Consider the following 12,906-nt stretch of genomic DNA (forward strand, 5'->3'; position numbering starts at 1 on the left):
GCTCTAGTGAATGCACCAGGGGAGCAGGAGAGCTGACCTCCTCTCTGAGATATGGTACTGCCCTACAAATTTGTAAAAATGCAAACACAATTTGGGTTGGTCTTTTCACAGTCCAATCCATTTGCTGTGTAGCTTGGAAGAATTTGGTAACATGTGCCTCTGAGCATATAGTGAGTAGTGGCAACACCTACCATCTCCAAAGATGGAGAATTATATTTTTGTATGTTTGTTGGTGTTCTTCTTACTTTGCTTCTTTCCTGTGTTACTAATGTTTCTACAGAAAATCTAATCTAGAAAATTTTATTTCCCTCATTATTCACCCTACAAATCTGTGTCAATTTTATTTTTATTAATTTCAAAGCCTTTTTATTGGTCAGTGTCATATGATGCTGAAGACAGCCTTTTGTGTTTCAGATTGGAGGTTATGTTCTATTTTAATTTTGGGTGCATTAACAGTTGAATCTGAAACTACCATTTAATGTAAAATCAGTCTGATTACAATATGTTGCTACTTCAGCAATGACTCTAGCTGTTGGAAAAGGATGCATGTTTTCAGCCTGCTATGTTTAAACCATTCATTTAAGGCAAGGTGGTCATGGTCAATTAAAACCATAGAGCACACCTAGAATTTTCCTAGACTATATTTCACCTCCCACTGTTTTATCTTGTGCAAACTGAGACATTCCTCATGTCCATTGGAAACTATTCTGCACAACAGTCAATGCCATTAGTCCACAATTGTTTTTGGAGCTTTTTTTTAGTATTGGAAAGTGTTGCTGTACTTGACATATTCACAGAAACAGAAGCAAAAGAGAATGATTTCCTAAACTTCACTAAAATTGCAAAGTAAATCAGACATATTTAAAGTGACCATCTGAACTATATCAACTGTCTTAATAATGTTGCTTCCTCCCTGCTAAAACAAGATCAGCACAGTACATGTCTTCTTTCTATTATTTGAGCTGATTGCAGGTGTTGCCACCACTCACCATATGCTCAGAGGCACCTTAACAAATTCTTCCAAGCTACACAGGAAGTGGATTGGACTGTGAAAGACCAACCCAAATGGTGTTTGCATTTTGACAAATTTGTAGGGCAGTACAAGATCTCAGAGAGGAGGTCAGGTCTCCTGCTCCCCTGGCACATTCACTGTAGCTGCCCAATTTCCCTGCTTTTAAAGTTTGATAGAAATATCTGTGGGCTATATGTACACTCTTAAACTGCAAGGTTTTTTGCCTATTAGTGAATTTCCCTGCTTTTTAATCCGGGAGATAAGAAAGGGGATCCTGTCCAAGTTTGCTGAGAATGGATTGATCATTTGCATGCTTATTGAGTTCAGTGGGATTTACTCCCCTGCAATCATGCTTAGGATAGGTGAAACTGACGACGGGGATGGGGAGCAGAGGAGGAGGAGGAGGAGGGAGGGCAGAGGGAAGAAGGGGGAGGGGAGCAGGCAGGAGGGGTAGGGGAGAACGACAGGTTTGAACGTTTGCATGTTTATTGAGTTCAGGGGGATTTACTCCATGCAATCATGCTTAGGATAGGTAAAACTGACCAGGGGGGAATGAGGGAGGGCTAGAATGGGCAGGGGAGGAGGAGGAAGGAAGAGGGGAGGGGAGGAGGGATGGAGAGGAAAAGGGAAGGAGGGGAATTTTGCATGCTTATTGAGTTCAATGGGATTTACTCCTCTACAATCATGGTTAGGATAGGTAAAACTGACCATGGGGGAGGAGGAGGGAAAAGGGGAAGGACTGGATTGGAGGGGGGCAAAGGAAGGGGGGAGGGCAGGTTTGATCATTTGCATGCTTATAGAGTTCAATGGTATTTACTCCTGTCCCATGCAATCATGCTTACGATAGGTAAAACTGACCATGGGGAGGAGGAAGGTGAGAGGGAGGAGGGGGAAGGGGAAGGAGGGGATTGGAAGGGGAGGGGGAGGAAGGGACAAAGGAAGAGGGAGGGAAGGGGCAAGAGGCAAGAGGGAGGGGATAGGAGGGAGGAGAAGGGAGGGGGAGTTTGATCATTTGCATACTTTTTGAGTTCAATGGGATTTATTTTTCTGCAATCATGTTTGAAAATGGAAATGGACTGCCTTCAAGTCGACAGAACTTATGGCGACCCTTTGACTGGCCCAAGGTCACCCAGTCAGCTTCATGGCTGTGTGGGGATTTGAACCCTGGTCTCCCAGATCATAGTCCAACACTGACCCAGGGGAGGGGAGGGGTGGGGGGAGATTGGGTGGGTGGCCACTGGGCAGAGGGGAAAACCTTTTCCTTTCCAAAAGGAAAACATTGTGAACAGTATCATTGCTTTTCAGCGTTTCCCTCACCTTTTTATTCTACAGCAGGCACATGTACGCTCCCACTCAAATTTAAAGCAAAGCTGTCCCTGTCTACATCCACACCAGGCCTTTATTTCACTTTGGACAGTCATGGCTTCTCTCAAAGAATCCTGGGAAGTGTAGTTAGTGAAGGGTTCTGAGAGTTGCTAGGAGACGCCCTTTTCCCCTCATAGAGCTTCAATCGGAGTGGCTGACTATTAAACCAGTCTGGCTGCTGAAGCTCTGTCAGTGGAATAGGAGTCTCCTCTCAGCACCCTTCACAGACTACCCTTCTGAGGATTCTTTGGGGGAAGCCATGACTATCTCAAGTGAAATCAAAGTCTGGTGTGGGTGTGGCCCCCTGATTAGGCAAGCCCAGCAGCTGTGAGTCTGGCTTTTAGAACACTGTAAGTTGTTTCCTACTGAGCATGCCCGACATTATAATTGATTTCCAGCCAAAATTTCTTAAGTTAATTAAAGATCAGCCAGGCATTTTTTAAACTTTTAAACTGCAGAAGATGAAGGTCAGAGTATGGGGCAAGGTCAGTATTAGGATTACAGGTACTCTGTGAACATGGCTGATTTTTAATGAATTTCAACAGATAATGAGAACTCTGAGAGAAAAACTCCAAAAAGGCTCTGGGTTTTTTCTCTCTCTCTTTTTAGACTTTGAACTCTTTATTATCTCTGACTGTTTTGTGTATTGCCATGAAAATTGAGAGGGTTGTTTAGCAAGCGTTTCTGAGTTCAGGACTATAAGTTTTGTAAGGTATTGTTTTGAAATGAGCTTATGGGAAGCATCAGAATGGCATGGGGGGTATTTTCAATTTAACATTGCGGAATGTGAAAAATCCCCACTGGCTATAGTATACAGCCACTCTCGTGGCTGTATAATACACTATGAACATTCCAAAGCAACATATTATACAGCCACGACAGTGGCTGTATACTATAGTCAGTAGGGATTTTTCGTGTTCTACCATGTTAAATGAAAATACCCCCTACACCCCTTTCTGGTGCTTTCTGTAGTTCCAATTCAAAACAAAACTTACAAGGCTTATACTGTTGGATTCAGAATCGCTTGCTCTACAACTCTGGAAGTTTTCTTGGTGATACACAACCCCCCCACGGAGAATCCACCCGTTTATAGTGAAAAACGGGAGGAAAAAAAACTAGAAGCCGTTTGGACTTTTTTTCCTTGAAATTGACATAATCTGTTGTCCTTGGTTACAACTCAGAGATGACTGTAAGGTATCCCTAATGAATTGCCCGAGCTTGCCGCAAACACAGTACTTCATCTGAAGTAGGTTTAAATTTAAAAAAATGGCATGGTTTATTTTTAATTAATTTTTAAACAAATGCATTGTAGTGGGTGATAACGTACCGCATGCTTAGAAGAGTTCTTTCGGTTTCACTCTTCCTCTCCCTCCCCCTCCCCTTCCCTTCCAGTTACTTGGAGGAAGCAGGGAAAGTCTGCTCCTGTGAATGGTGGGCAACAGACATGTGACTCACACCGGCCTTCTCCAGAGCTTGCTATGTGTGAGGAAGCAAGAGAGAGAAAATGGCCGATGGGGGGTAGAAAGCAGCAGCAGAATGGAGGTGAGTGGGAAAGTTTAGAATATTTTTTTCCAGTCTGATGTGCTTCAGAGTGAACAAATAAGAAGACCTAGAGCCCAGCTAAGTCTTGCTAGCTGGATCCTCCAGAAGGTCACGTTAACCTGCTTTTCTTGATTCTGCCTTGTGTAATTATAAGCATTGAACGATGCTATGCTTCTATAGCTAGAATGAATTTCCAGTGTAACATAAGATTGGTTTGGAGAAATGTACTGGTTTCCAAAGTAAACTCTCATGAAACCTACAGGCTTCTTTTTAAAACATCAAAGCTTCGGCTATGGGGCAGTATATAAATACAATAAATAAATAAAATAAATAAATCCAGTAAGGAAAATTGTGGATTCCCATGTTAACAGGTTTAAGTAATTGGGGTACACCTATAAATCATACCAGCAACAGAGGATACTGTGTTTTAGCTTGCATATTGTTTTGGAAAGTGCAAATTAGGTACATTTCCTTTTAAATGTGAACTGAATCAAATTTCTCCCCCATTCCTAGCTGAACTGTGGTCTTTACATGATTTGTCTTTCTTGTGAATATACACACCTTTAGCCCTTCCCATGTTAGACGCAGATACTTATTTAGCTGTGTTTAGGCTAACACATGAAGGGTTAAACCAGGGATGGGGTCAGGAACACACATGCAAGCACAATATATCTGGGTGCAGCAGCTACATTTTAGATTTTTGTGCAATTATTGTGAAAGATTTTAAAGCTAGATTGATTGCACATGATTTTGAAGGGAAGGAGGATAAAGCCTACTCAGAAGTAAATCACACTGAGTTCAGTGGGACTTACTCCCAGGTAAGTGGAGCGGAGCATGTGTGTGCTAGCAATGAGCTTCAGGGAAGGAAGGAGGAAAATTGTCTACTCAGAAGTAAATCCCATTGAGTTCAGTGGGGCTTACTCCCAGGTAAGTGGAGCAGAGCTTCTGAATAGACTTTTAAAAAATTGCAGAGTCCTTCAAAGCTCCCCCCCCAATTTTTTGACTCTTTCCTTCCCTCAAGCTAGATTCAGCGAGTGGGGAAGGCAGGCAGTGGGAGAGAGCGCAGGTGGGGGCAGGGCGATTGAGCCAATGGAAAGGGCAGGCTGTGGGAGACAGCGGGGGTGGGAACACACACACATACACACACACATCACCAAAAGTAAGTTCCACTGAGTTTATTGCAGCTTACTCTTGAAGTGAAAGTGAACATAGAATTACAGCCTTTAACTTCTAAATTCAGTCCTTTTCTTTAAATACCAGGTGATTTATCAATAAATATTATAAAATTTATGTCTGTTAAATGTTCAGTGTGTCATCATGTGACTCTTACTGTTGCTTGTTAAACACCTGCTCTTCAGGATAGTGCCACAAATATATTCCAAAAAGTCTGCTTTAAACTTGCTCCAAACCCCCTGTGGCATGTAATGAATGTAATGAATTTTCCAGTTCGTCTGCATCCTTCTTGAAGTGCAGAGACCAGAACTGGATGCAGTATTCAAGATGAGGTGTAACCAGTGCTGAATAGAGGGGAACTAATACTTCACGCGATTTGGAAACTATACTTCTGTTAATGCAGCCTAAAATTGCATTTGCGTTTTTTGCAGCCACATCATACTATTGGCTCATATTCCACTTGTGATCAATGACAATTCCAAGATCCTTCTTGCAAGTATCCCCCATCTTATAACTGTGTATTTGATTTCTTTTTCCCAAGTGTAGAACTTTGCATTTATCCTGGTTGAATTTCATTCTTTTGTTTTCAGCCCACTGCTCCAGCCTATCAAGGTCCCTTTGTTTGTCTTCCATGGTATTCACAAGGTTTCCCCAAGGTTTTCCATTTGGAAAGGAAAGGGGGTTCCCCTCTGCCCAGTGCCCACCCACCCAATATCCTCCCCTCCCCCTCCTCTTCCCCTCCCTGCCCCTCCCCTGGGTCAGTGTTGAACTATGAACTGGGAGACCGGGGTTCGAATCCCCACACAGCCATGAAGCTGACTGGGTGACCTTGGGCCAGTCACTGCCTCTCAGCGCCAGAGGAAGGCAATGGTAAAACCACCTCTGAATACCATTTACCATGAAAACTCTATTCAAAGGGTCACCATAAGTCTGGTCGACTTGAAGGCAGTCCATTTCCATTTTCAAATATGATTGCATAGAAATAAATCCCACTGAACTCAAGAAGTATGCAAATGATCAAACCCAACCTCTCTTCTCCCTCCTATCCTCTCCCTCTTGCCCCTTTGCCCCTCCCTCCCCATTCCCATCCCCTTTCAATCCCCTCCTTCCCCTCCCCTTCCTCCTCCCCATGGTCACTTTTACCTATCTTAAGCATGATTGCATGGAAGTAAATACCATTGAACTCTATAAGCATGCAAATGATCAGACCTGCTTTTCTTCTCCTTCCCCTCTCCTCTCCCTTCCTCCTCCCATCCCCTCCTCCTTCTTTCTCCTCCCCTGCCCACTCCAGCCTTCCCCCCTCCCCCCTCCCCCCAGGTCAGTTTTACCTATCCTAAGCATGATTGCACGGGAGTAAATCACACTGAATTCAATAAACATGCAAATGATCCACCCCTCCCCCTCCTTCCTGCTCCCATCCCCCTCCTCCCCTCTGTTTTTAGTTCCCTCCCTCCTCCTTCCCTCCCCATCCTCTGTGGTCAGTTTCACCTATCCTAAGCATGATTACAGGGGAGCAAATCCCATTGAACTCAATAAACATGCAAATGATCAATCCATTCTCAGCAAGCTTGCATAGGACAGGATCCCATTTCTTACCTCCCGGATTAAAAAGCAGGGAAATTCACTAATAGGCAAAAAACCTTGCGGTTTAAGAACGTACATATAGCCCACAGCTATTTCTATCAAACTTTAAAAAGAAGGGAAATTGGGCAGCTATAGTGAATGCACCAGGGGAGCAGGAGACCTGAACTCCTCTCTGAGATATTGGAGTGCCCTACAAATTGGTCAAAATGCAAACACCATTTGGGTTGGTCTTTCACAGTCCAATCCACTTCCTGGGTAGCTTGGAAGAATTTGGTAACATGTGCCTCTGAGCATATGGTGAGTGGTGGCAACACCTGCAATCAGCCCAAATAACAGAAACAAGACGTGTCCTGTGCTGATCTTGTTTTAGCAGGGAGGAAGCAACATTATTAAGACAGTTGATATAGTTCAGATGGTCACTTTGAATATGTCTGATTTCCTTTGCAATTTTAGTGACGTTTCCTATAGGAAATCATTTTCTTTTGGTTCTGTTTCTGTGAATGTGTGAAGTACAGCAACATTTTGCAAAATTTACACTAAAAAAACTCCAAACATAATTGTGGAATAAGGGCACTGACTTCTGCAGAATAGTCTCCAGTAGACCTCAGTAGTGTCTCAATTTGCACAAGATAAAACAGTGGGAGGTGAAATATATTCTAGCCAAATGCTAGGTGTGCTCTATGTTTTTAATTGACCATGACCACCTTGCCTTAAATGAATGGTTTAAACATAGCAGGCTGAAAACATCATCCTCTTTTTTCCAACAGCTAGAGTCATTGCTGAAGCAGCAACATATTGGAATCAGTCTGATTTTACATCAAACTGCAGGTCCAAATTCCACTGTTAATGCACCCAAAATAGAAATAGGACATAACCTCCAATCTGAAACACAAAAGGCTGTGTTCACCATCATATGACACTGACCAATAAAAAGGCTTTGAAATAAAAATAAATTTGACAAAGATTTCTGGGATGAACAGTGAGGGAAATAAAATTTTCTAGTTCACATTCTCTGTAGAAACATTAATAACACAGAAAAGAAGCAAAGTAAGAAGAACACCAACAAACATACAAAAATATAATTCTCTATCTTTCGAGATGGCAGGTGTTGCCACCACTCACCATGTGCTCAGAGGCACATGTTACCAAATTCTTCCAAGCTACACAGGAAGTGGATCGGACTGTGAAAGACCAACCCAAATGGTGTTTGCATTTTGACCAATTTGTAGGGCACTCCAATATCTCAGAGAGGAGTTCAGGTCTCCTGCTCCCCTGGTGCATTCACTATAGCTGCCCAATTTCCCTTCTTTTTAAAGTTTGATAGAAATAGCTGTGGGCTATAGGTACATTCTTAAACCGCAAGGTTTTTTGCCTATTAGTGAATAAATACTAGGAGTGTGATGAGGATGGCTACTTGATGCACTCAATAAGCATAGTCGAAACTGGTTGCCTTTTTTTTCCCCCAAGAGTGCAAATATATGAGTCGTGAGTACTGAAAAGGAAGCAATCAAGGATGAGGAAGGAAACGGGCAAGCTGTCCAACGTTTCACAAAGTGCTCATTCCATTGCTATTTACAGCCAGTACTGATGGGATATACAGCCTACAAGCAGATTTAACTCACAGCAATGCTTCTTGTAGGAATGTGTGAAATAGATCAGCAGTCCAGTCCCCTTCCCACCCCATTTCTCATTGCTGAATCATGTCTGTTGATTTGGAAATTGCTATGATCATCCACACTCATCTTGGCTCCCATGACATATGGGTAATCAGTTCTGTAGCTTGCTCTCTTCTTTCCCCATTTATATCAATGTCACCTCACTTGCTTTAATATTCCAGGGAAAAATTCAGCTTCTAAGCATTTTGGGTACCACACATTCTCCTTCAAGCTACCTGTATAACATACAGGCTTTTTTCTGTCACCATGAAAAACAGCTTCGCAGAGGCCCATCAGCAGTCGTAGTGCAATTCCTCTACTCCTTCCAATTTCTGTGTCCTATTTGCTCAGCCCAACATATTTATTACTAGTTTCAGTCTTGCATGATCAACCTATCTAATGTGCTGTACAGTGCAAAGCAGTAGGGAGAACTCAATAAAGGCAAGTCAAGAGTGCCAAGATATTCCTTGGGGCTTTTGAAGAGGGAAACATTGCAACCACAAGTTTGTTCCCCTGCACAATACGCTAACAATATGCCTGCCGATATTTCTTGCTAAGGAGCAAGCCCGAGATTACTTGGCAGTGGATACTGAGAGATTTTCATTATTTACAATAGGAGATGGTTCCCTTAATGCCTGCAGCCAAGTGTGTAAGCTCAAAGTGATGTTTTTTTTTCCTGAAGAAGATGCCAATTTAAACAGGAGTAAAAGGATGTGAGGCAGGGAACAACGTCTCCTGGGACCACAAAGAAAAGCATAAATTTTCACTGGTAGAGTTTTGCACTAGCCCCAAATGCCGAGTGAGTCAAAACTGTAGATATAACATACAGCTTTAGAACTGAATCTAACCAGGCTGCAATTCTAAACTTGAAAGTAAGTTCCCCTGAAATCAGTGGGGCTTCCTCATTAATGTGCGTAGAAATGTTTGGTTTTTGGTTGGTTGCATAAGAACTCGCTGGAGACTGGCACAATGAGGTTATTATATGAAGTAGGTTTCTTTGTCTTTTAAAATCTGCTTTCATAATTGTTGAAAACAGTGGAGAGAAGCATAAATGTGACGGAGTGGACTTTTGAATGACAAATCTGATTTTGTCTTTTTAGGTAGAATGTGATTGTCTCAGTTGCAAGAGTCCTTTGGAACTACAGTACACTATATCTAGTATACCCCTCTCCTGTGTCTGTAGAACGTTGCAGATTCTACATTGCAATGATTATACAGGTTAATCTTTCAAGAGACTGATATATGAAGCTGTTGTATCTCTCCTGCCCATACTCTGCGTTGCAGAGGTAGAGATACTTTCCTAGCTATGGGTTGTTCTTCTGATACCAGTAACTGTTTCTCTCTACTGGGTATTTTCTGCCACCACAAATAACTGTATCTGTCTTTATTTACCTTATGCCAACCTACTGACGTAGCTTTGTCAAAGCCACAGTAAGACTTGTTCTTTGTGGTAACTAGGCCAAGAATCAGGCATGTGTTAAAGAAATGGATTTTGTTTAGTTAACAGGTATTTAGGTTCTGAAAGTGTGTGGTTACAAGATAATGTTCACTGGTTTCACTTATGTTACACTTGTTAAAATCTCCTCAGAGAATAAGAATGCAATCCTACATGTCCTATCCATTTAACCACCTCTCTCAAAATCCAACCCTCCCTCCTTCAAGATCTCTGCTCTATCTAACTGATCTCTCTCACACTCAGATAAACAGAACATCCCCCATTCACTCAGCACATAGCATTTCTCAACATTCTAATTCACTCACTCCTTTCCTCTCTCTACACCAAATGTACTCTAATACAAATCCATTCTAAAACATTACATGTGTAACTGCTTATAACAACACATCCAAAAGGAAACATTATATAAGCACCCAGTCTTACTTACTTACTTATTCATTTATATCCCATCCTTCCTCCCAGTAGGATTCCAGTCTTGATGAAAGGAACTGGTCTAGATAACTTTCAGATATCCCAAACAATGATTATATATTTTCTTTTAACACTCCACATGTCTATGACACATCTCAATAACAAAATGTAATGCAGGAGCAATTCTGTTGGTGTGAGTATGCTAATGATCTCTGGAGAAGCCCCAAACAGGCTGCTTCCCTTTGTTTACAGTGTGGGGACAGAGTCACAGAGAAGTGGTGACCATTCAGCTTCTATAATATAAGAATTGCTGTGTGGCAAATCCATGGGCTGCACACATGAGACAATTATTTTCATCCATTTCAACACCAGAGTATACCATGGTCAAAACTAAGTATGTTTTGAAGTACTGATCCTTGTAGAAATCCTGGTTTGATCTTATCTCCTTCTGTATTATTATCCTTTTTAATTATCCTTTAAATGAAAACTAGTATAGTGTAAAGACAAGCAGCAAAAACAAACTATGAAAGGATGTGAATGTTCTTCAGTACTCCAAAGCTGTTGTGTAGCAATTGCTGCTGCTATATCAGGTGCAACAGTTGAAAAAAATGGTGCAACAGTTAGAGACATATAAACCACTCAGGTCTTTGCTCCCCTACTGTATCTGGTACAAACCAAAAGTTTGGAGATAAGAAAAATCTCAGATGTCAACACATAACCGAATTGCTTTGCTACTTCCTTGGAGGAGTATACTAACTGCATTTGGCAACTGCCAAGGAGCACCAATGTTGCCCCTAGGCAGAAGTAGGAATAACCTTGATGGGGTAGGAAAGGCAACCCACTTAACCAAAGTGCTGTCGATACATGTTATCTCCCTGGATTTCTTAATGAGTGTTGCTGAGAAGCCCAGGGTGTCAGGTTAGCTGTGCACTATATCAGCTTTACTTGGATAAAGTTGCACCTCCAATTATTTCCAGACACTGACATATCATTTGGTTTCCGCACTTGGTTAAAGTGGATTCCTCCTGTGGAAAAGAGGCCCTAAAGTATCTGGGAGATTAATAATAATGCTTAGCATTTATAGAGTATGTTTTGGGCATTCAAAGCATCTGGCATACATTATGTCACCCTTACAACACCCAATTAAGGTAGGCCAGTATTATCTCCATATTGCAGAAGGGGAGTAGAAGCTGAAAAAGAGTGTCCTGCTGTAAACTACCTAGTGGGCTCACGACTCATTTAAAGATATTTGCACTGGGGAGTTCAATCCAAAATGCCCACTGCACCAGGCAGCTGCTCTGTGTAACGTGGTTGCAATCCTATGTGCCCCCAACAGCTAAGTAGAAAGCATACAATGTAGAAAGCACATAAATTGAAACAAAAGCTAATGTAGCAATAGCATCTACTCCCACAGCATCCCAGCAATTCCACTGCCACTCATTAACTGCAATATTGTTTACTGACAACACCCACACAGTACCTATGCATGGACTGCTTGGATGTCATGATGATATCATGGAATGCATCCTAGAAACAAGAATAGATAGTACCTTCTCTCATCAAAGATTCTGGTGGTCCAGCAGTGAGGATGTAGCATGTAGAACTCAGGGGGTTTCCAGGAAAAGGGTTTGGGTTATGTTGGGTTGCCAGTGGTGCTAATCAGCCTACACAGAATGTGTTGCTTCGGGTGTCTGTGTAAGGGGAACAAAGACTGTGCATTTATTTAATTAAAAGATTTCTAACCCACCTTTCACTGCCCTCACAGATGAAAACACAACACCACCACAATGAAATACTCCACCAGCCCCACTAAGTGGTAAGCAGCAGCAAGAAAATGTTTTTAAAGCATATTACATTTTACATTTAAAATTAATCAGACTGGAATTAAAATGTTTTTAATGTCTTGAAGACCAGAGGTCTTTTGTATCTTTAAAAGTTGTGCAGGGGGGAGGGAGAATTCCACCTTGTGGTTTTTCCCATTACAGGGTTGCAAGAACACCTGCACTTGGCTGACTTTCTCTTCTCCTAAAGATACAGGATCAGCCTCAGGGATTGAACCTGGCAACGCTACTACCAATCCCTAATCCTTGCCAATCTGACAACTCTCACTAGAAGGCCAGAATTTAAAGCTTGGGCAGGCAGGTGATCCTTCAGATAACTCAGTCCCAAGCCATAATGACAGAGAGCCACATGGATAAGGAAGATCAAACAGCACAAGACTACACATGCTTGCATACAATTTGTATATGCTAATTATTTGTATAGATGCATAGTATCATGGCCCCGTCAGAGGACTCCTCCGATGAGGACGACTCAGGAGTAACAGCAGCAGACCCAGGAGCAGCAGACCCAGAAGGAGACACGGAGGAGACTCCTGAGAATCCAGCTCCTTCTCCCCCTCAGCTGCAGAGAACCCCAGACACAGCAGAGGCCCTGCAGCCAGACGCAGACAGTGAACAGGATACTCCCCCCTCACCTGCAGAACGTAGACAGCAGAAGGTCAGGCAAAAGAGAGGCAGGCCTGTCCCCTTAAGGCCCAAACGCTGAGGACTCACACCTGCTGTTGAACCTGCTCCTTATAAGGCACACCTTGGCTGCAGCTTGCTGCTGACTGCAACGTCAGGCATGGCTTCGTGTATTCCTTGTTTCCTTGCAACGTCTCTTGGACTGACCCCTTGGCACTTGACCCTGGATCTCTACTGACCTCG

The sequence above is a fragment of the Rhineura floridana genome, chromosome 2 (assembly GCF_030035675.1).
Source record: "Rhineura floridana isolate rRhiFlo1 chromosome 2, rRhiFlo1.hap2, whole genome shotgun sequence".
Lineage (NCBI taxonomy): Eukaryota > Metazoa > Chordata > Lepidosauria > Squamata > Rhineuridae > Rhineura > Rhineura floridana.